The sequence below is a fragment of the Dermacentor albipictus genome, chromosome 1 (assembly GCF_038994185.2).
Source record: "Dermacentor albipictus isolate Rhodes 1998 colony chromosome 1, USDA_Dalb.pri_finalv2, whole genome shotgun sequence".
Classification (NCBI taxonomy): Eukaryota; Metazoa; Arthropoda; class Arachnida; order Ixodida; family Ixodidae; genus Dermacentor; species Dermacentor albipictus.
Genome location: NC_091821.1, coordinates 278,759,640 through 278,783,834, shown reverse-complemented (window position 1 = coordinate 278,783,834; position 24,195 = coordinate 278,759,640). Strand labels below are relative to the sequence as shown.

Sequence of the window (24,195 nt, the reverse complement as noted above, 5' to 3'; positions counted from 1 at the left end):
TGAAAAGCGACCGGAAATGGTGACGCGACAGCGCTGTAGCGTCACGGACAACTATATGCGCACGGCAGGACGGGAAGGCGGAAGCTGCGCGTTTGCATTCGCTGTTGTTGCTAGTTGCTACTTGAAATGCATTGTCTCTATTTCGATTGTGTTCGCGTCTCACGCTGTACGAAATCATTTTAAACATGTGATTAGTTTTGTGTGAGGTGTAGAAAAAGATGTTCAAAGCAAAGCGTTCGTACGCACTGGAAGATGGATTCACGAAAGCTGAGACGAGCAGTTGCAACGTGCCTGATGTCGGCGGTCGGTAGTACTGTCATAATGGCAATTTTCAGGCAAGTGCCCATTTATTTGGTATTGCTTTGGTGGGGTACGTGTTTTTGCTCGCTCTAGAAGTATCGTACTGTGATCTCGTCGCATAATTCACTAATGTGAGGGCAAGAGCAGCTGCGCTCGTAGTTGGGCAAGTTTACCTCGATCCCGCCCCGTGCGACTAATGTTTCTCAAACCTACAACGGGCGTGGTGCGCCTGCATAGTTCCGCTTTGTTTCCCAGCGCTTGAATGTTTGTAGATGTGATTCTCTTGTACGTTGAGCGCGGCTTGTAATACGGTCGTTCGCACTTAAGTGAAATGTGGTCGGCCATTGTTCCGTCGCATAGAAAAAGGACGATTGGCTTTGCCACGTTTCGTAAGAATCTGCGTGGTATTGGTTCGCCCTGACGTGGTCCCGTGCTGCTGTTGCTGCTTGCCGGACGCCTTCAGCATGTTTTCGGCTCCCTTTGTGTTGTGTGTTTGTGCGCGTGCTCGGCTCGCTGTGTGTGTGTGTGTGTGTGTGTGTGTGTGTGTGTGTGTGCGTGTGTGTGTGCGCGCGCGCGCGCGCACATGCCGGTTTGTATGTGCCGGCGTGTTTGCGTGTGTCTACTTCGTACTACGTGTTTTGTTAGCGTGTTTGTGTATGCGTGCGTGCGTGCGCGCGCATGTTTCTTTGTGGATCTTGTGCGTGCGTGAACGTGTTAGCGTGTCTGCCTGCATGTATGTGTGCTTGTTTGTGTTTGTCAATGTGCGCATGCGCGCTTTTGTGTCTGCGCTTTGAGAGTGCATACATTTGTGCGTGCGTGCGTATGTATTGCGTAGGGTCGGTAGAGTTTTACTCACAATAAAACTCTTCAAATTTGATGCTGCGAGTGTTGCCGCTTGAAAGCCGAGTTTGGTTTCAAGCCACCCTGGACAACTGTTGTATAAGGCGCCGTTTCTCGGGAAGACCTGTGCGAAATTGTCAGGTAAATGCTTCCTCCTTTTTCCCTCCTCTGCCCTGATGAATCGATATCCTTGATTGTTATTGTGAAAGGAATGTTACATCCAGAGCATAAATAAATGATTAAGAAATCAGGTAGTGTGTTTCGCCATTACACTAATTCTGATCTTAAAGACGTGGATTTCCCATTAGCCCACATTTATTTTGATGCAGACAACCGCTGAAATTCTGAATGGTAGGTATTCGAGACGTTCTACGTATCTACCTGTTGTCTTTAGGAGCTTTAATGAATTTTGAAAATTTGAAGTGTTGTGCTTTACAGGTATCATATACAAGCTTTAGGTCTCTCCGGGTAGTTTGCATGCCCTTCGAGGGCTGTCGCCTATAGCCCTGTTGAAATTCGTAACTACAGTTTGGAGCACTGTGGAAGCTAGAAGGCGTGTCCTGGCTCTCGAGAAAGTGTCTAAGTTGGAAGTGTAGGTTGAGAAGGTTGGGGTTGGTCACACAAAAGCTTTTTTATGCCTTAGCAGTAAGAGTGTCAAAGGATATAAAGAAGTGCAGTGTGTCAAGCGGGGGAAGCAGCTCATGTTATAGAATTTTGTGTGCGTGCGTGTGTGTGTATGAATTCGCTCCTCGAAAGGAGTATGTGTGTAAGTGAGCTACTTCCATGCTGGTGCTGTTTGCCAAGAATTGGAAAGAAAACACAATAATAAATATAACTTGAAATAATGAAGTGTGCAAAGCATGCTGGTACAGTAGTGACAGCAGCCTATGAGCATACAAACATGCAGCTGTGTGACAATCTTAATGCATGACTGCAACATCTGGAAGGAGGCTTGCTTCTTCTTCAGTAAGCAGCACAAACTCCATATTTTTTGTTTTTCTCGTGCAAACCAAAACGAGGCTCATTGCCAGTGATCTTGTCTTTTGTTCTAATAGCATTTGTTTATCTTGAACTTAGAGCGTCGTTTCTCGCAGGTCATGCAGATGAAAGCAGCAGTTTCACAATGCCCAGCCTTGGTGCCCTCCATCAAGAGCAAGCCACTTGCGTTCGCCTTCAGGCAGATGATTGATGTCTTCTTGAAAGCAGTTGGGAAGACGACATTGTAAGTAGATATAGGTGTGGTGTAATATAATAAGTCAAGTTATACTTTAAAACTCTGAGGCTCCTTGGCCGCCTAAGCTTGATATCATGTGCAGTTGGGCGTGGCTGTAAATATTGCCGATGGTACAGTGCATACTGCAGGTATGACTCCTGATCCAATGTATAGACTTGCACTTTATTGATGGCCTTTCATAATGAGGATTTTCTTTGTGCAAGAATATTCACATAATGGGGCATTGCAGCATCATATTTATTCTGCATTCACTGCTAATTTCGTATGACCTTCCTGCACCAATTTATTTGCAGGAAAGGAATACTTGTTTACTCTCTGCAATGAGCCCATTTTCTCGTTGCATTAGACTCTTCTACCTTTAATTTATTCCCATATAATTCTCAAGACCTTAAATTTTGAGCTGTTTTTATTTTGAATACAATCTCAAAATCAAAATACGCCGGATTGCAATCTAGACTGCAAGAGATTTGAAGAACTTGCAAGAAACCAGGACCTCTCGGGGGCGTTAAAAAACGTTTCCGCAGGCAATGTGCCTATTTCTTGTACTGAGCTAGGCGCTCATGAAAATCGCAAGCATACTCCATTTCACACAGTTTTGCAGAATCTAGCAGGCCAATCATTGTCTCTAAGCACAACCTTTCCTCATTTGTATCATGAGAATCTGTCTCATGCTTAATTTGGGACAAGCCTTGAAAAATGAATGTTTCATAATTTTGAAACTACACAAAGTATTGGTTGAGGCTAGACAGTTTTCAGACTTGACCATGTTGAACCTAGCCTTACAAGACGAGAAAAAAAGCATGCACAGGAGCACTCAATCAATCAAATGCATCGCTTGTGGTCATTTTCTATGTGGCAAAATTTACTTTTAGCGGGACAGGGTGGGTAACCAATTTACAACCATTGCGACTCATGCGGGTAGTGGCAACACAGGATGAGAAATGGTTGTGGCTCTGCGGTTCATTGAATATGTGAACACTTATACAGTGAAAGCTCGTTAATTCGAACTTCAATAATTCGAATTTATGGATAATTCGAACTGTACGATTTGGTCCGGCCAAGCTCCACAGAAGTGTATGTATAAAAAAGTCCTTTATTTCGAACGCGAGAAGGTTCCCTCACGGATAATTCGAACTACGCTCGCCTGGCACACGGCCAGAGAAACGCGCCTACTGCCTACACGCAAGGCTGTATTGCCTCCGAAACGGAGAGAACGGCGAGAGAAGGCAAAATCGGAAAAAAATCTAACCGACGCGGGGTCAGCCAAAAGGCAGCGGCGGCTGCCGCCTCTCCGTTCTACATAACCTCCGAGACTTCACGCCCGTTGCGAATCTCGGAGGCTTTGCAAATCTTCTACAGCTGCTAATGTTGTGCGGAGATGGCATGGCAAGCGCCATCGTAACACAGCGAATCAAGTACGTCGCAGTTGTGCTTGCAATCAAGAACCAACGAATCAGGGCCTTCGCCACCTTCACATGTTCAGCGTCTTTGTCTCGGCAGTCTTCATCGGTTGTGCACGTCTGTTTTCAGCTTAGGAGGTATCGGCCATCGCGATTCATTGCGATGGTGTTAAGCCTCGGCTAACGTTCGTTTCGGTGGACATCGGTAGTGTGGCACAGTCGGACCCAGAGCTTCGACTTCAAGATGGCGTGTGCCCGCGGCACACGCCATCACTTTCTGACACGCCAAATTTCTGACATGCCCTACTGCTTCTAAATCGCAGTGTACTGTTGCTCTCCTTCACTTTCGTTAGTTCGAACTTTCGTTAATTCGAACTGAAGTGGCTTCCCCTTGCGGTTCGAATTAACGAGCTTTTACTGTATACAATCCCTCCCCCATCCCAGTGAGGGGTAACTGTGCAATATCTTTTGGGCGGTAAAGATGATGTTTAGGAGACGAAATTTCAGGCTCTAGTTGAGAGGCTACAGAAAGGACCATGTAAGTATTCTCAGATTAACATAAACTGCCTAGGAGGGGTATCACAGTTTAGAGCATGAAGTAGAAAGTGGGAGCATGAGGAAGGATCATAAGTTTATTTAAACTTATGATCTTTGGGAATACTACTTGTCACAGTATTGCCAAGCTAACCCATTGAAAGAGGGGCGCGTGCTCTGAGGAAAATAGTTAACACATGCTAAACTTTCAAGGAAAGTATGCCGAAATGTCAATTCTTACTAAATTAGTAAATAAGAAATACACAATAAATTTTAGGATGCAGAAAGGGTCTAATAAACTGCATCGGAGAGTTGGGGATTGTTGGGCTGGATGCATGTATTGCAGGGCCAATGGGAATGCCAGGGGGGGTTCCCTCATTTTCATTTTGTGTGCACTCTCTGTAAAACAGTACTCTGTCTCCTAGTGTAATAATGTGTAAAAAGAGTGATTTTTTAATGTCTTGTGCATCTCAGTCTTAATGTGCCCTACCCCGTAAGGCTGTCAGCTGCAGTACTTATAAAGTGTAATGCAGAGGTATATTGCAGATTTCGTAATGCCAATTTTATATTAAGGTCAGATACACACTCGTGGACAAATGTCTATTGTTGAGAGATGTCATTGGGAGTGTCTTTAAATTTTATTCACTCTTATCTTTTATGGTGAAAAGGCTACTGTAAATTTATTTGCTTTTACTGCTGTATGTGCCTTGCATTCACAGAGACAGTGATTTAGTGTTCACAGTAACATGCAATTCCTAAATTTGCAAAATGGATATTTCTCCTACCTTTCACTTGACTTGCCCAGTTGCCTGAGCTGTGCATTGTGCCCAGTCAGATTAAGTTTGTCACTTTCAGGAGCTTCTTGCCTTATCAAATTTTCTGCAGTGTACATGTGTAATTGCACAGACTGAACTCTCATGATTATCTTCTTATTTTGTTAATGCAGGATGCAAGATTTCAGCAGTGCCATGCGCTACCTTTATTGGTCAAGATGCCCAGAGAACGGAGTCCCTGCACCTCGTGCTTAACCGTGAACAATTTTTTTCTATTGGAAAGCTAAACGCCATTTGCTGTAGAAATTGCATTTTTGCAGCTCAGATGTGCACTATATTATTTTCTAATTTTGAATCAATTAATATTCACTGTTCAGTATAAAAAATGATGTACAGTGTGAAGGACAAGGACTGCGAGAGACGACATACACTGCGCTGACTTCCAATGTTTGTACACAAGAGGGTTCATGCGCAGAAAAGGAAAGGCAGTCACAAGGGGTGTTCTAACAATAAGTCATTGTACTCAAGAACATGGTCACTTGAAAAAAACCATCACAATTTCTATCTCTTGAGACACAAGACTTCTCTAGGGGCCAGCGGGATAGAGGGCGAACTAACGCACACACTACCCAGTTTTCTGGTGAGATCAGCCTCAATAATTTACCGGGTGAGTTGTGTCTCGCCAAAACTTCCGTATCTTCAAAGAGGGGCATGCAGCGGCAGTCCCGGCAATGAATGCCCAAGTGGCCTTGAATAGTGTTATAGACGTTGTTATAGTGCTCTCTTAAGCGATCACTTCGGCACCTGCCTGTCCGTCCAACATATTTACGGCCTCAAAACAGGGGTATATGGTAAACCACATTCGTTGCACATATCGCAAAACGTTTTCTGTGCCCGACAGAGCAACAATGCTGACGCGATTTAGGCTCGTTTACACGCTTACAGAGCTTTCCCAGCTTTTCTGGGGCTGAGAAAAGGACTGCAATTCCTGCAGGTTGGCCAATATTTTTTAGCCTATGGGAGACATCATGCACATGTGGTAGCACTGCAAACCTGTGTCTTTCAACCGGCTGGTTCCTGGACTGAGTGCGCTCATCATGTTTTGTGCCCTTAAGAAGCTGTTCCAGTATGGCTGAAATTAAGGCCAAAGGGTAGCCAACCCAAGAAAGGCGATCAACCTGTGCAGCAAGACTACTTGCATTTCATGTGAGCAAGATTTATTGAGGCTGTTAAAGAGGCAAAACTTTACAATACCTCGTTTAACAAGCTTTGAATGTGCAGAGTTAAAGGGCAAGAGTGACTTCTCGGTTCGAAACACTAGCACACCTGTTTGTTTGCAACGCGCTGCCTGAGATCTAGAAAGCGCAAAGAATCTTGAACGAAAAAACCAGTCAAAAACACAAAGGACAAGAGGAGAGATTCACACCACAACGACAGGACTATCAACTGAGGTTTATTAGAATCGGTGTAGTCCCAGCAAGGCCAGCAGAGCATGCGCAACTGCATCATCGCTAATCACATAGCATGAAAAGACAAGAAACGTTTCTATCGGGACCGACTTAGAAATTAAAATTCTTTTTCAAGTAAGTGCACCGAGGTTGTACTAACGCAGTCATCACCTAATAAACTGATGTAGTACGCTTCCAAGATTTCTCGCTCTTCTTTGCCCTTGCCCCTACCAAGAATCGTCACATTGCTAAACAAGGGATAACAACCACACTCATTGTAATGGCGAGGCAAGTTTGCACCGTTATCTGACCCCAGGGAGGAGTGGTGCTCACGCAGGCGGTCATTAATACATCGACCGGTTTGGCCTATGTAAAATCTTTCGCACATGAGAGGGAACTTATAGACAACCCCTGCAGCACATGCCGTGAAACGGTTTTCATGCTGCGTTGTGCAAACATGGTTCCTTGCCCTCCCTCGAGAAATGCGCGAGCACAGACTAGAAAGCTTACAAGGGGAAGAAAACACAACACTTACTCCCTGCTTGGCGGCAACCTTCTTGATATTGTGGCTCACTTTATGCACATACGGCATAACTTCAAGTTTCCTACGTTCAGTAGCACCACCATCTACCAGCTTCGTACGTTCCTTCTTTAGCCTCTGAAGCAGCGATTCAGCCACCGCTTTCAAAAGAGGCGGAGGGAACCCTGCGGCTTCTAAACGTTGGGATTGTGTGTCAAAGCTACTTTTAATGGCGTGGTGACAGCTTCTTTCAAGTGCATTGCGGAAACAATTGCTTGCAATCCCTCTTTTTACAATCTTTGAATGTGCAAATCCAAATGGTAAAAGAGCTTTCTTGCCCCTAGGTGAAAACATCCAGCACAAATGCCCGTCATCAAAGAATCTTAGCTGCAGTTCTAGGAACCTGATGGAATGATTGCTAGGAAGTTCATGAGTGAAATTAAGAGTGCGTGAAGAAGCTTTAAAAGCAGTCAATACATCGTGTACTGCTGCGGGCAGAGTGTCAATTTGGTAAAAGCTCTAAAAGTACTAAAAAATCGTCCACATACCTAAAAACTTTGCATCCACGCTTGTTTAGAAGGAAGCCTTGAAGTTTCCTGTTAAATTTTGCTAAAAATATCTGGGAAAGCACTGCGGCAACACTAGAGCCAATACATATTCCTTTTTTCTGAAGGAACAAGGAACCTTTGAATTCAACAGTGGATGACAAATAAAAGGATAGGAGCTCTAGAAAGGCATCCACCGACATACCACATACTTACTTGAAAAAGAATTTGAATTTCTAAGTCGGTCCCGATAGAAACGTTTCTTGTCTTTTCATGCTATGTGATTAGCGATGATGCAGTTGCGCATGCTCTGCTGGCCTTGCTGGGACTACACCGATCCTAATAAACCTCAGTTGATAGTCCAGTCGTTGTGGTGTGAACCTCTCCACTTGTCCTTCGTGTTTTTGACTGGTTTTTTCATTCAAGTATGTACCAACTAGCCCATATTTCAACCCCCCTTGCGCAAAGAATCGTCAATGGGGACATCATTTGTTAGTTCTAGAGGCTGCAGCTCTGAAAAATCTCCAAGACTCCCAAAGCAGCAGGCTCAAAAGCGTGATAAGTGCAATCAATAAGTATGAGGTAGTCTTCCGCAAACCTGCACACTTTGACAATGGGAGACGCGTCTAGGTGACGTTGAATATTGCAATCATGATTAGCTAGATAAATATCACTTAGTGGCGGCGCTAGGCATGATCCCATACAATATACAAAGGAATGGTGTTTATAGGATCGTGCCTGGCGCCGCCACTAAGTCATATTTATCTAGCCCATCATGATTGCAATATTGAAGGTCACCTAGATGCGTCTCCTGTCAAAGTGTGCAGGTTTGTGGATGACTACTTCGTATTTATTGATTGCACTTATCGCGCTTTCAAGCCTGCTGCTTGGGAGACTTGGAGATTTTTAAGAAAGCTTCTAGAACTAACGCATGAGTCCCCATTGATGATTCCATGTGCTTTGTAGATCTCAGGCTGGTGCTTCGAACCGAGAAGTAAGAAGTCACTCTTGCCGTTTAACTTTGCACACTCAATGCTCGTTAAATGAGGTAATAAAAGTTTTGCCTTGTTAACAGCCTCAATAAATCTTCCTCACACGAGATTCAACATAGTCTTGCTGCACAGGTTGATCGCCTTTCTAGGGTAGGCTACCCTTTGGCCTTAATTTCAGCCATAGCGGAACAGCTTCTGAGGTGCACAAACCGTGATGAGCCCGATCAGTAAAGGAACCAGCCAGTTGAAAGACACAGGTTCGCAGTGCTACCGTATGTGCATGATGCCTCCCACAGGCTAAAAAAGATTGGGCAACCTGCAGTAATCAGTCGTTTCTCAGCCCCGGAAAAGGAGGCAAGGCATTGTAAGCGTGTAAACGGGCCTAAATCACGGCAGTGTTGTTGCTCTGACGGGCACAGAAAACGTTTTGTGACATGCGCAACGAATGTGGTTTATCAAACTGTTTTGCGGCAGTAACTTCGTTGGACAGACAGGCAGGTGCCTAAACGATCGTTTAAGAGAGCACTATAAGAAGGTCCATAAAAGTGCTCAAGGCCACTTGGGCATTCATTGCCGGGGCTGCGGCTGCGGGCCCCTCTTTGAAGATACGGAAGTTTTAGCGAGACACAGCTCACAGGTCATCCGGGATATTATAGAAGCAAATTTCACCAGAAAACTGGGTTGTTTGTGCGTTAGTGCCCCCTCTATCGCGCTGACCCCTAGTGAAGTCTTCTATCTCAACAGAGTAATTATGTTTTTTTTAAGTGACCACGTTCTTAGTATAATGACTTGCTGTTAGACACCCTTGTGGCTCATTTTCTCCGCATGCCCGCTCTTCTATATAGACACACGATGTGGCAACGCAATAAAATATTGTTGGAAGTCAGCGCAGTCTATGTCGTCTCTCGCAGTCCTTGTCATCACGCTGTACGTCATTTTTTCTCATTAATTGCCAACTATCCCAAGAAAGCAGCTTTGTTCAGTATATATACAATGTTTGATATGACCATTTGCTGGTAAATGTTATCAGTGTGATATTTAACTTGAGCTTTTGCATAAATGCCTGTGCCTGTGTTCTTTTAGTAACCAGAGTATGCCTAGTTTATTAAGCCATGTTTTCTAATTTGCCCACTCTCATGCTACAGCAAGCCCTAATCTTGTATTACTGCATCTAAGTGCAAATAATTTAGAAATTTACTGTGTTTTAAAACACTGTCCACCTTTTGTGCTTCGCAAAATCGTTTAATCAACAGTGGTTTGCTTTCATCAGGCCTTCTACTGCACTTTGCACCCACACAGTAGTAAATGTGGAATATTCGCTCTTGATTTATAGTAAGCAAAGAACCTATTTTTCAAGCTACGTATTGTATATGTACCAGTGCCTTCGGGTTACAAAACAAAAATTTATAGAAACTGGAATTGTAGTTCGAAAATCTGCTACACCGCACCTTTAGCCCAGAGAACTCTCGTTTCACAAAAGAGGACAAACTATGTAGTCACTAAAAAATTCTACGTATTTTTCGTGCTCAAGTAATCTTGTGGAAAAGAGAAAATTAGCAATAATGCTCCTGGCCTAAACTGCACTTAAAGCACGTCTATGCTTGGAAAGTATTGTTTCAGTCTGAAAAATGTTGGCCAGTTATGCTTACATCGACTTTCCAAACTTTTTATAATGCTTTATGATTACATTAGTGTACAAAATAACAGGTGTCTTTCTTGTGCGTGTGCTCTGCATTTCAATGACTTCCCTAATTTACCTTTGCAATATCCCTTTTTTTTTTCAAGGCATCAAAACTTGAATTTTCGTTCATTGGAGCCTAATACTGAAAATGTATTCCTTTATGTGGCCCAAAACACTGCGACGTCAACTCAGGCTCTTTCAGTGCCACTATAATTAGTTTCTTCTCTAATAGCAGATTTGATCAATACATATATTTTAGATACCTTTGTGGGAAATGTACATATTCTTGTGCTTACCGATGTGTTTGGTGATTGTGCATGTTTATATTTCATGTGATTTTATGTATATCTTGTACTCTGTATTTCAGCATACAATAAATATATTAACATTTTTCTTGAAAATGCAGCATATATCTTACCAGTCTGTGTTGCATATTATGTGGATCTGGAAATCGTGATAACCGTTGGTGTTGATATGCATGCTCAAAAGTGTCATTTGTTAGGTTGTATTTGTGCAGTGAAGACAGGTTTTGCAATATACACCATGAATTACTAATATGTAATGTGATCCACACGTTAAGGTGTTGTGGATGCCCATCGAAGCTTCAAGGCCGGCTGTTCGACGGTGCGTTTAGTAGCCAAACTTGACCCTTCTGGCACACGCGAGAGTTACGCGTGGATCGCTGTACATAGTAGTAATTGAAGGCGTGTATTGCCGAAACTGCCTTCCATCACACTAGAAATAAAAGGGTGTACACCCTTCCAACACCCACATAGATGGGTGTTAATGTGGAGTTGCACCCTTACACCCTAAATTTATTTTGCTGGACACCCTTCCTCTAGTGTGCTATAATTGCACCCCAACTGTAGAGTGTAGGCACCCTTAGGGTGTTCGTCTGGCGACAAATTGATTTACACCCTTAAGGGTGTTAAAATGTTTAGTGTGTATCGCGCTGTCATGCGGCGGAGGTGAAGCAGGCTTCAAGTGCCCCGCCAACACCAGCATCGCCTGGTGAGCAGGGCCAAGCTATCAGCTCAGGCCCACGGCATCCTGGACTAGGGACGCCGCCCACCTCGGATGATTTTACCGTCGGCTCATTTCAACTAATAAAGTTTATTCCTCCTCCTCATAGCTGCTGCCCTAAATTACCAATGATATTGGAAGGTATCCGAGAATCAGAATACGAATATTCCAGAGTGGCACTTGCATGAGCGCAGAGCTTGCTCTTCGTTACTATAGGGACCGCGGCGAGGTCCAATACAAGATGGTGTGAGTCAGCGAACGAAAGACCTACGAACTGTGCTGACCCTGGCAGGAGCCGGAGAAAACCTTTTTTATTTATTCTTTTTCTTCTAATCTCGCAGCACGAGGCATGACACACGCTCCGAGGAGGATGACTGCTATGCAGGGCTGCTCCATTTTAGGACTGGAAAACTTTATTGGGCAGGACGCGCTTAGCGGAAGAGCAGAAGGCAACCATGTTTATTCTGGAAATTAAGAATTGAATAGCTAATTAAATAGCTCATTGTGTCTTCGAAATTATTCCAATACCACCCAAAACACAACACAAAATTTGCTGTTTCTATATAATTCGAAATATTTTTAATTTCTATATCTGTCACCTAAATATATATCTTAATTGACATGAACATTATACTTCGCCCTGATTTACTTTTGCGTTCAGGTTTTCCTCTCTCCCCTTCCCTTTAAGCACCGGCTTCTTGGACAATTCCCCGTAGTGGATGAGCACCACAAGTGAGGAGCAAGCAAGCAAGGAAACAGTGCAGCGGTACCCATGAAATATATGCCGGGCGATCGGGTAGATTCGTCGATTCAGCGGTTGTAAAGTCGTTGAAAGCGGATAACGATGGCGAGGTCGCTAGGTAGGCTGGTTTGACCCTGTCTATCCCCACGACTTGTTCCCGTGCATTGAGGGAACAGTTTTTTCTGTCCGCTCGAGTACGTAATGCTAATGCGTGTCTCTCGCATTTAGCGCTAAATCGCCACTGATGTTTTTTCTTTCTTAAGTTGCAACGTGAAAGAAAGAAAGCATATAACCGGCTATATGAAACTATTTAGAAAGGAACAATATGTACATTTCGCCTCCGCTGGTAACACAGTAGGTCACAAAATAAACACCCATTTCTAGGAATTAAATAGGCAATATACCTAAGCTACCCAAGCCATCCGGAAACCAAACCCAGGTTCCGACAGAACCGATTTTCACCTGAAACTTGCCAAAAACCTTATAATAATAAACAAATGAAACTACAACAATCTTCCCGCTAGTATGTGCAGGCAACTTGAAGAGATTGAATCACTTGCGCGATAGGCTAGCCGGGGTTCGGCACTTAACGGGGCGAGTAATTGAGCTTCCGCACCAACTTGTAACGCAATGGAGACGAGCACTAGAGATGCCGTGCGTTCAAGTTGGAATAATGCAGCTCCGCTCAGAAGCGCGCGGCGAAAATATAAGGCTTCGCGAACGACACTAGCAAAGGGAAGCAAACGTTGGCCGCGGCCAGCCTAGGAGCGTCGTTTTCGCGAGGCCTTTTCTGCATTTGCGCTGACGAGAAGAAGCCGGGCTGTCGGCCACGAAAAGCGCATCGGCGTTTCGCCCGCTCCCTTGGTGCGTGATCTGGAATAGTGGCTAGGGCGATTAGCGTGGCGAGAGGGGGGGGGGGGGGGGGGGGGCGTTCGCGGCAGCAATAACCCTAATGCGGTCCGATGTAATTACCCGCCAGTTCTGGTGCCACGCGCAGCGGGCTTCTTGCTCTTTTGTTCTTCTTCGGTAACATTATCGTAAATATGTGCGCGATGCAGAACAGAGCCCGGTTACTTCGCCGGTACTCTGCAGCCCCTGGGCGTGTCAAAATGCGCTCAGTCCAGCGCTGCAGAGCTTAGTTCCTTGTTTGAATATGACCTACTAACTTGAGTTCTTTGTTCTCATTGTTCCGTCTGACTGGTACCCAGTCAGTGCTTGAAGCTCAAAGTTATTTGGTGGGTGCAAGCTACTAACATTAGATTGGCGTCGACCCAAAACAAAAGCCTGCGTCGGTGTGTCTCTATTTAAACAAAATACTCATCTGGACCTAGTAGTTACATTGCAACAAAAAGTGTTTTTGCTTGTTTCTTTCTCTCTTTTCTGTGAACGCCTTGTCTGCTTCGAGAAAAGGACCAACATTTACGAAAGCTATGGTTGAGCTGCAGGCACATTACCGAACAGCGTCGGATGCAGTCTAGCAAAGGATCTCTTACAGCCTACCTGTTTCCTTCATATTGCCGTTAGGCTAATCACGGAGCTTTTAAAAGCTAAAATTTCCTCAGTGGACTAGGAAGGTGCTGCCCTATTGTAAGGAGGTATAAAAACTCTAACTTGAGGCAAACCAATTCTACAACAAAATCTAAAGCAAATTTGCCACCATGAGCCGTACAACGAAACTTCATTGCTGCCCTGCGCCAACGCGCTGTGTTTAGTGTAGTTTGCATCTTGTAAGTTCCAACCTTGCTCTGCAGCAAACCTGAGAGTTTTCTGGTGTGCGTGGTTTTCTGACAACGCGTAATGTTTATTATCGTTTATGATTGCACATCAGGAGTGTGATTCGCCACTTTCCTTTTGACGACATATCCACTGTGGATCTTTTACTCGCACCTCCTCCATTATTTTGGAAGTATTGCAAAAAAAGGCCGAATAAAACGGATAAGAAAATGAAACTTGACGGGTATAACTGATCAAAACACTGGAAATGAATCGCCTGGGTTTGAGGCCTTATTTTCTTTTCCCAAAGCACTATGCATGGGTCTAGCCTCGATTTTGCTCAAGTTTGCTCCAAATGCTCGCTGATCTTATATACGCTGAGAATCGCTCACCTAATTTGGAAGATGGCGGCCGCTCTTATGGCTTTTTCACCGCTTAGTAACACTACAAGGTCAGGATAATTAAGGCAGCGCAATTAACTGGAGTACAGTAATCGAGTATCCACATCGCGGTTTGTCTACGAGGTGACGGGGTGAGCTGCCTCGGTGGATACTCATGCCTCACCTGATGCGCATTCTAAGTTCATTTATTGAAGGTTTAATAGAACTAACAAGTGACGGTCTTTTACCCTATAAAACTTCTAATTAGCAATGGGGGTGCGTGAAACCGCGATCTGGTGAATAGCGGCCTCCAACTTCGTTCTTCTTGCTGGTGCGCCTGTAAACAGGCGTTACCAATATTTTACGACAATCAATAACAGTTCAGCAATGTGCACAATGCTTGCTTTTTATTCTTAAGTGGACGTCACAAATAAATACGCGTTGGTATGACTTAATTCACGCATATACTTTCGACTGTTAAACACAGTGCTAAGCATGCATCGTGCGGTAGGACATGGTTCGTGGGAGCCCCAATGCGTTTGTTTCATCGGTCTTCGCTCTATGAGGGCTGCAGGACTTATTGGCTATGGGCCAAGGCGCATAGCCACCTAAGAACTTGGCACCTTGGCTTCCAAGGGAAGCCAAGGCACCGTGACGCTCCGCCTTTTCCTGGGCCCTCTAGATATCCTGGGCGTGCTTTTGGAGCACCGTGCTTCTCATGGCCTCCTCCCAATCGGTTTCGCTGGAGAGAAAGTCGTTAGGCAACGCGGGACATCACCAGAGCATGTGAGCCACAGTGCAAAGGTTTCACTGCAGTCGGGACAACTAGGGGCGACATCCGAGTACATCCAACTGAGGAATCCCCGCGACGGGAAAGATCCCGTCTGCAGCGTTCTAAGAGTAGTTGACTGACCTCTACTGAGCTTCGATTGAGGCAGAGGATAAACTCTCCGACCAAGTTGGTAATGGTTAGTGATTTCATTAAATGTGAGGAGTGGATAGTTCTGCTGAGTCCCTTCGTGCCCCTCCGGAGCCTCCAAACCATTGCGGCGCGTGCGTTCTCGCGCACGGTCGTACGCCAGCTTGTTGAGGTTTGAGAAGCCCTCGAGAACGTTTGTCCCCATGTGTGCAGGGAAGCGCGGGATATAATGAGAACCGGGGCAAGCCCTTTTCTCTAGAATAGAAGCCGCTTCTCGACGAAGAATAAGCGCTCGTCCCTAGTCACAGATCGGCTCCGTGATTGCTAGCCAATTACGCAGTGCTAATTACCTCTAACCAAAGTTTTGCTTGCACCAATGTGTCCGTGAAGGCGAGCGGCACCGACCGATACCAGCTGACCCCAGAGGTGCGTTTTTCTTTGCCACATTTCGCGCGACTACTTCTACTGCCTTGGTGCGAAGGATTGCTAGGCTTAGGCGTGTTCCGCGGACGCTAGGCCCAACACCGTCGCACCGACAGCGGCCTGCCGTACTCCTCGGCGGCTGCCGCTCGTCAGCTCCGAGATGGAGGCGCCCTCTCAAACAACAATGATCGTGGACAATCACATGTGCGCTCAAGTTCAAGGAAAAGACATATCACCCGAGGAATACCACAACGACGCCGGATCGACGCTCTCGGGAAAAGGCATGTCGAGGCTGCGCCAGCGGACCCCCGCCAGCGGCAAGCCCAACGGACCCGGCGAGAGTCAAAGAAGCACGAGGTCGAAATTCAACAGGAACGTAAGAGACTCGGTCATCAAGGCAGCACGCATGCCAGCCATGCCACTGGAAGAAAGCAAGATAGTTGTCAGATCCAGAGAGGGACGGAAATGGCCATAGCGGAGCAATCCAGGCAGACACAGAGTCGATCCTATGGTCGATCGTTGAAATCGCCAGACAGCCCCGGGATCATCACTCGCCACCACCTTGCTGTGAAGCTTGCTAGCAGCGCAGCACCAGGTCGAGTGCAAGTCATCTTACAGCGGCCAGGCTGCAAACTGCGTCTGTGCTCCAACCAGCGTTGACGTCACCCCGCGGCTACATAAATGCTGCCCCGGCGGAAGAAGGCGTCATAGCGGAGCAATCCAGGCAGCCACAGAGTCGATCAGCAAGTTACCGCTTGCTTGTTCTACGCAGGTACAGCCGCCCTGATTTTTAATATAGCGCGAGCGTCGACTGAACTGCTTATAACGGCGATAAGCGTGCAACAAGGCGAGAGTTCGCGCACGAGCCTTGTTGCCTTGTTGCACTCGCCTTGTTGCACGCTCTTGTTGCACGCTTATCGCCGTTATAAGGCGCTCACCAGCAGCTCAGTCGACGCTCGCGCTATATTATTAAAAATCAGGGCGGCTGTACGTCAGTAACTACCTACTTCGTAATAGATACAACACTTAGGCTTCTGGATTGCTCCGTCTATTGCCAATAGAATGTCTGGTAAGCCACCTTCAACTGTGAAGGAAGTAGCTAAGGCGCTTGCAGATTTGTCAGATCGCCTCGATAAGCAGCACGCCGAAATAAAAACGACATAATAAAAGTCATTGAAACGGCGATCGATTACGTGAGGAAGGCATGGAGCTTATTAATGAAAAGTTTGAAACATTCAAGACAGAAATCGTAGAAATAAGGAAGGAAATTGTTGAAGTCAAAGCCAGGAATAAGGAAATTACGAATGAGAACACCCGCCTTTCAAAAGACTTGAAAGGAATTAAGAAAGAACTGGTCGACCTGCAGCAGCACAGCCGCAAAAACAATTTGGAGGTGAAAGGCATTCGTGTGGCTCCAGATGAAAACCTTGCCTCAACCATGAAAGCTATTGCTGTCTGTGTCGAATCTGAAATTCAGGACTCAGACATAGAGGTAATTCATCGGGTTCCCACAAAAGAGAAGGCGAAGCAAAATATCGTAGTTCGGTTTGTGTCCCGTAAGGTCAGGGACAGGGTCCTTCAAGCGCCTAAAAAGCACAGAATAAACACGTCTCTTCTTGGCTTTAAGGATATTTCTGCAATTTTTATTAATGAACACTTGTGTCCAGCGAAAAAGGTATTGTTGGGCAAAGCGCTGGTGCAACAAGGGAACATAACAGGAAATTCAGTTGGGTGTCTGATGGGAAGATCCTCATGCGCAAAACAGAAAATTCGTGTATACTGCATGTGACGTGCGCAGAGGACCTTGCTCAGGTGCAGTAAGCGTAAAAAAGACACAAAAAGGAGGAATTTAGCTGCTATTGAAGAAACATGGAAAAGACATGATTTCTTGTCCTTAGTCCACTGCAACATCCGTATTATTACCAGAAATCTACACGAATTTTTAACCTACATATCGCAACACTCGTTTTCTTACGAGATCATCGCGATAACAGAAACATGGCTCAGAAGGCATGAAAAAATAACAATAGCTGGATACACGATGCTATCGCAACCTAGGGAAAATACAGCACGTGGTGGTGGCATCGCGCTTTTTATAAGCCACAGGCTCGGGTTTCAACGCCTAGTTAACAGTTCGTACAGCAACCAAAGTGCCAAAACCCTTTTTGTGAAATTTGAATGTAGTGTTGTTATAGGCGTAGTTTACCGTCCTCCTAGCTCATGTATTAATGATGTCTCTGTAATGGAAACTGTTATTGACCCTCTAATACCTGCCCGCAATCCAATTATCATTTGTGGTGACATGAACATCGACTTGTCTAGAGATGACTGCTATGAGTATGTATTTTTTCTACAGTCCTTTAACCTTAAAAATGTAATTGCTTCCCCTACTCGTGTTTGCAACGTGTCTTCAACTCTCATTGATCACATTTTGTGCAATACTGATATCGATGTACGGGCAGGTGTTTATGACACCACAATTGCTGATCATTTTCCAACATTTCTGTTTCTGCCTCGGGATTATTTGCATTCTTTTCGCCAAACGCACCACAAATATTAGTCAAGTATTAGCATCTTAGTCACTACTAATTTCCAGACCCTCTACAATGACAACGTTCACACGGAATGTCAAAACGTTATTGACTGCATTACAAATGCGATAGATTAATCGCGGTACGCTTCACGACACAGCTATGATTACGCCATATGGCTGTGGATGAATGAGTCCATACTTGCCTTACTGAAAAGGAAAAACTACTATTATAATAAATTAAAACATAACAAAGCTAACAACTACTACAAAAGCCAGTTTAATTTTTTTCGAAACAAATCAGTTATGCTAATTCGCAAATCTAAGAAGGTCTATTATACGAACTTGATTAAACGACTGAATGGCAATGGAAGGCAAATATGGAAAACAGTAAAAGATGTTGTAGGATTACAGGATAAACAGTATGTTAGTCCCGAAAATCCGTCCCCTCAGATTGCTAATGACTTCAATGATTATTTATCAAAAATTGGGGGCTGTATATCTAAGCAGTGTGTACTTTCAATTCCCCCAACCAGGATCCAGAGAAGAATCGACAGTGATATTTCGTTTGGTGAAATAACTCTTGAGGAAATAAGAAGTATAGTAGGCAAATTATCGGCTAATAAGGCATCCGGACTTGAGGGTATTCAAATTAAGATAGTGAAAAACAATGTTGATGTCTTATGTGTGCCCCTTTGTCTCGTGTTTAACCATGCGATAAGTAGTAATATTTACCCAAATATACTGAAAGTGTCAAAGGCTATCCCTGTGTACAAAACTGGTGATCCGAACCATCCGAGTAGTTATAGACCTATTTTAATTCTTAGTGTAGTTAACACACTATTCGAAAAGCTCATTGTGCTGCAGTTAAATGCATTTCTTGTAAGCAATAACGTTATCTGCCCGCAGCAGCATGGCTTTGTTGCAGGTAGATCTACATCAACCAGAGTTTTAACACTTTCGCAATCGCTTAACTCTGCTCTTAACAAGAATAACATTGCTGTGTCAATCTTTCTTGATATAAGAAAGGCGTTCGATACAATCTGTCACTCCATACTGTTACAAAAACTGGAATTTTATGGTATCGTTGGAAGCGCGCTTCAATTCATCCACAGCTACTTTAAGGCACGAAGGCAACAAGTGGTAATTAACAAACATCATTCTGCTTCCACCAATAGCGTATGCGGTGTACCGCAAGGCTCGGTTTTAGGCCCTATTCTGTTTTCATTATACATAAATGATTTACCGGGCGTACTTAACCTGTCAAAAGTTTGGATGTACGCTAACGACACCGCCTTAGTTTACTCAGGGGACTCACTCTCGTCATTGCAAGACACTATATCTGGGGAACTGCTCAAAGTGCCTAAATGGTTTTCAGAAAATAGACTAGCCCTAACTACTGATAAAACTAAGTATATCATATTTCACTCTAACAGGAAAATACTAGACTACAGTGAGTTCACTTTGACTCTAGCGAACCGAACTCTGGATTGTGTTGATTCATTTAAATATTTAGGTGTTACTTTAGACAGTCACTTACACTGAAGAGAACAAATTAACGTTGTCTGTAGAAAACTCGCTTTCAGCTGTTACACACTGGCCCGTGCCCGGCAATATTTTCCTCGTGCTTTGCTTCATTGCATATACTTTTCTTTGTTTCATACCCACATGAGCTATGGTTGTGAAATATGGGGACTAACATATAAAACTTACCTAACAACTATAGTGCAGTTGCAAAAACGCGCCCTAAGAAGAATAGGGACGTTTAGCGCGTCCGATATCCGGGAAAGCGCGGGCGGTTTTCCGGTTTAGCGGGGGCGTAAAGGTGAGCGGCCCGATCGGTGGCGCCAGCTGGTGGCGCAAAGCTCAACCACACAACCACAGAGCTAATTACTGTATTCTGCTTAGCTGCTGGGGTAAATATTCGATAGTGGCGTAATCGTGTTCACAATTACGCCGCTGCCAAAAATTTGCACGAGTGGCGAAGCAGGATATGGTGAGTTACTGCAGTTTTAGCTATGCGTTTGTCTGGTTGAGCTCTACAACACCAGGCGGCTTCACCGCTCACGTTTACGCCCCGACCATCCGGTAACCCGCCCAAACCGCTCCCGTTTACCGGATTAGCGTACAAGCTAAACGTCTCTAATAACATTTTTTCTGTTCATCACCCAAGTAGCGGTCTGTTTACTGACCTTCGTATTCTTTCTTTCACGGTGTTAAACTATAAGATCACTTGTTTAGTTGACAAAATACTCAACACCAACTTTCCCTTACCCAACACCATATTTAACTTCCCACGTGCAAACACCAGGCAAGCAAATAACTTTAATTTAACCCTTCCTTATTGCAGCAAATGTATACGATGAACGATTATTAGAGTTCTTTGGCGCTATAACTTGGAACACTGTGCCTGTGGAAATAAAAGTAACCCGAAACTTTGATCTTGTATGTAAGCTCTTCTTCTTGTCTAGCCAAACGCAATAGCTCTTCCTTAAAAGAAATGCTTGTTCATGTAAATAATGTTCTTAATCATTGAGCAGATATGTATTTGGTTTACCTGTATGTGTATTTTTGTGTATTGGACTAGCTACTAGTCACATAGGCTATTGGTCCAACTATTTTTGTACGCATTCCTTCACTTGTTTAAATAAAGCTCACTTTTTGATTGATTGATTGATTGATTGATTGATTGATTGATTGATTGATTGATTGATTGATTGATTGATTGATTGATTGATTGATTGATTGATTGATTGATTGATTGATTGATTGACATCGTCAAGACCAGCACCACCACCGTAGCTGCGGCCATACTCGCTGCGGCCAAGATCACGAGCGATGAAAGCGCCGCGGACACCATTTGCCCCAACACGCAACAGAACATCATGGTCGTCCGTTCACCGAACGAACACAACGCGGCAAGGCACGCTAAAATCCGGAAAATCTCTATTCAAGGCAAACCCTACGAGGTTAGCGCATATCGCAGGGCACCTCACGACACCATAATTGCCGTCATCAGAGGCATCCCCATCGACGCGAGCGCCGACGAGCTAGATAGAAACATTGTCAACGAGAGGAACCCGCTAGCAGTGGGCGCAAAAAGGATTGGAAGCACGACCACTGCGATCGTGGTATTCCAAGGTTCCAAGGTACCGAACTTCGCCCGATACGGAGTCGCCCTGATACCGTGCCGCCTCTACAGGAAGCAGATCAACGTTTGCCAGCAGTGCGGCCGAGTGGGACATCGCAAGGACGTGTGCCCGACCCCCACAATCAAGACGTGCCTCACTTGCGAACTCGTGAATCCTACAGAAGACCATCGCTGTACCGCATAATGTAAGTTGTGCGGGGACGAACACCTACGTAGATCCCCTACGTAGTGCGCAAGCGACAATGGGAGCGCCGACAGGCCGAACGCCAGCTGTTGTCGGAGAGCGATTTCCTGCCACTTGACATACCGCCAGATGCGCGAAAATCAAGGACCCCATCGGAGAACCGCGCGCCTAAATCCAGAGACAGCAGCTGCTGCAAGAAAAGCCTCAGCAGGAAAAGGTCACCATCACGTGAGCGAGTGAGCTGGGTCGACGCAGCGAAAGGGAACAATATAAGGAACGCGCAGAAAATCACCGAAGCCACGAAGAAAGAAGATATGAACAAGTTGTGAGAAGCAAATGAGATCCTAAGACAAGAAAACGAGGTGTTGCGGGCGACCATCATCAACCTCACGAGAGAGATCGCCGAGATCCGTCAGTTGCTGCTATGCAACAACGAGCTTCTACAGAGACCCACGCCAAGCACGAGCAAGACCGAGGAAACAACTACGAACATCCAGGAGAAAGCCATAGAGGAACCGGCACCGAAGAAGCGAACCATCGAGTCCACGCGCAAGCAAACAGAAAACGATCGCATCGACAGCCTTGAAGCGAAGATCGAGGCGACATTCACCAATCCCGAACAGCTTATCACGGTGAACATCGCAGCAGTGGCAGCATTGAAACAAACAATGGAGACCTACCAAGCCGACAACACGAACAGATTCACTTACATCGAAAGGAGCCTACAGCCGATGGTAAGCCACCCGACGTTTGCGCCCCTCTTCGCGCAACATCCACCCAACCAGGGAGCCCCGTACACACCAACGTAATCATTGCCGCCAACGCAACACAAGCAGCAGCAGGTGTAACACCGTGGCAGTGGAACTGTGGCGGCTTCGGAAGGAAGAAGGCAGTCATCCAACAGCACATCGCACATGCTGGGCGCAAGCCGGACGTTATACTACTACAAGAAACACTAACCGACGCACCGTCCCTTCCCGGCTACACAGTGCACAAGGGACTGCCCGACGGGAGAGGCCTGTGCACCCTGGTTAGGAAGGGACTCACGTTTGTCGAACACGAGCTGCAAAGTAATATTGTTACGCATGAAGAAAACGAAGACCAGTGAAGGTGCTTGCGGTCTCGAGTGGAAGAATGAAGAAGAGGACGACGGTCAGTTGATAAACCAGCTGACCGCTCTTGCGCTCACCTTCACGACTTAAAGTAAACGGTCCCCTTCATCCGTAAGGGTTACAAACGGTCTCCTCCGCGCGCAAAAAAGTGGTGGAGGTGCTGGGTACCGCTCACAACAACGGAACCATCACTGCCGCAGCTTCGTCGAAGCCGTCGACTTGCCGGCCTCCCGCCATCAGCCGTGACCATCTTCGACATGCCAGAAGAAGGAGCCACTCCGAGGGCAGCGCCTAGCAGTCCACTGCCATACTACCGAGTTTCACCCACCTTCGGGGGCAAAGCGGGGGAAGATGCCGACGAGTGGCTCGTCCACTACAAACGAGTGAGCAAATCCAACGGGTGGGATGCAACCGCTCAGCTCGCCAGTGTGGTGTTCTCCCTGACCGATACCGCCCTCGTGTGGTATGAGAACCACGAGGACGCGCTTACGACGTGGGAACATTTTGGTGACGAGTTAAAGGCGTGTTTTGGGGACTCAGTCGCCAAAAAGAAGCGTGCGGAGCAGACACTGTCGCAAAGGGCGCAGCTACCAGGTGAGACATGCACAAGATACATCGAAGAAGTGTTAAAGCTGTTCAAAGTGGTCAATGCTCGCATGTCGGAAGAAGATAAAGTTGGACATTTGCTGAAAGGAGTGGCTGAGGATGTCTACAATTTTCTAATTGGAAAGGAGAGCCTCATTTCTGTGTCCGACGTCATTCGGCACTTCAAAACTTTTGAAACGCTCAAGATGCGTCGGGTTGCGCCAAAGTTTGGTCGGTTGGCAAACGTTACGACGGTTGCCAGTGTGTACACGAGTCCTTGCCTCGACCTTCCTTCGACCATCCGACAGATTGTCCGCGTAGAACTTTCCCGCCGCGAAGGGTTGTTGCATTCAACTGTTGACCACCATGGCGTGTACACGTCACGAGAGGCTATGACGGCGCCACATTCGGCCCCTTGGCAACCGATGGTTACCGCAGCGGCCGTGTAGTACAGCGCAGCCCCACAGTCGAGGATGACAACACGCCCGCCGACTCCGCGCTATGACCAACGCACTCAGCGAACGCCTTCTCGACGCCCGATGTATCGTCGTGACACACGCCACGAACCAACCAACTACTCGCGGGAAAATGATAATATCCGCTTCATCGACGAACGACCAAGGTTTCGACCTCTCCCGGTGTGTTATTCCTGTGGTGTCCCGGGTCATATATCGCGGTTTTGCAACCAGCGTATGACCACGTGGTATGGCCAGCCGTCAGAGTTTTTCTCGGCCCTCCGAACGGCCACACGGTGCCCCGTGGCCAGCACATGTGTCGTCTGGCGACGAGTATTGGCCGAGCAGCTCTCGGAATCGCTCCCCAGCATCTGACAGAAGTTTGACACCCCCACCGCAACGTCGTGCTCCCCGTTCTCCCTCACCGCTGCGTCGCACCGCGTCCCCTTCGTCACCGGAAAACTAGCTAGCGCGGCCGATTGAGGTGAGGTCGCTGGAGACGTGCTACTGACAGAAATACCTCCTGTGTGGATGCTGAAAAACAAAGTGCGCGTGCTTGTAGATAATGTCCCTGTGATGGCTCTGGTGGACACAGGCGCAACAATATCAAGATCGAGCACACACTCACCGAAATCATCCCGGGCAAAAAGAAAAAAGGAAGCATATTTCTACTCAACGTCTACAGCAACCCATCGCAGAGAAAACAGAGAT

General features: G+C 45.9%; 1 protein-coding gene and 1 pseudogene across 1 annotated transcript in view; one reads left to right on the top strand and one right to left on the bottom strand.

Annotated features, from left to right (window-relative positions):
* The window catches only part of LOC135920255 (uncharacterized), a 76,202-nt gene that overhangs the window by 28,995 nt on the left and 23,012 nt on the right, over window positions 1-24,195 (bottom strand). The window lies entirely within an intron of this gene.
* Window positions 15,670-22,141, top strand: LOC135920253 (uncharacterized; annotated as a pseudogene).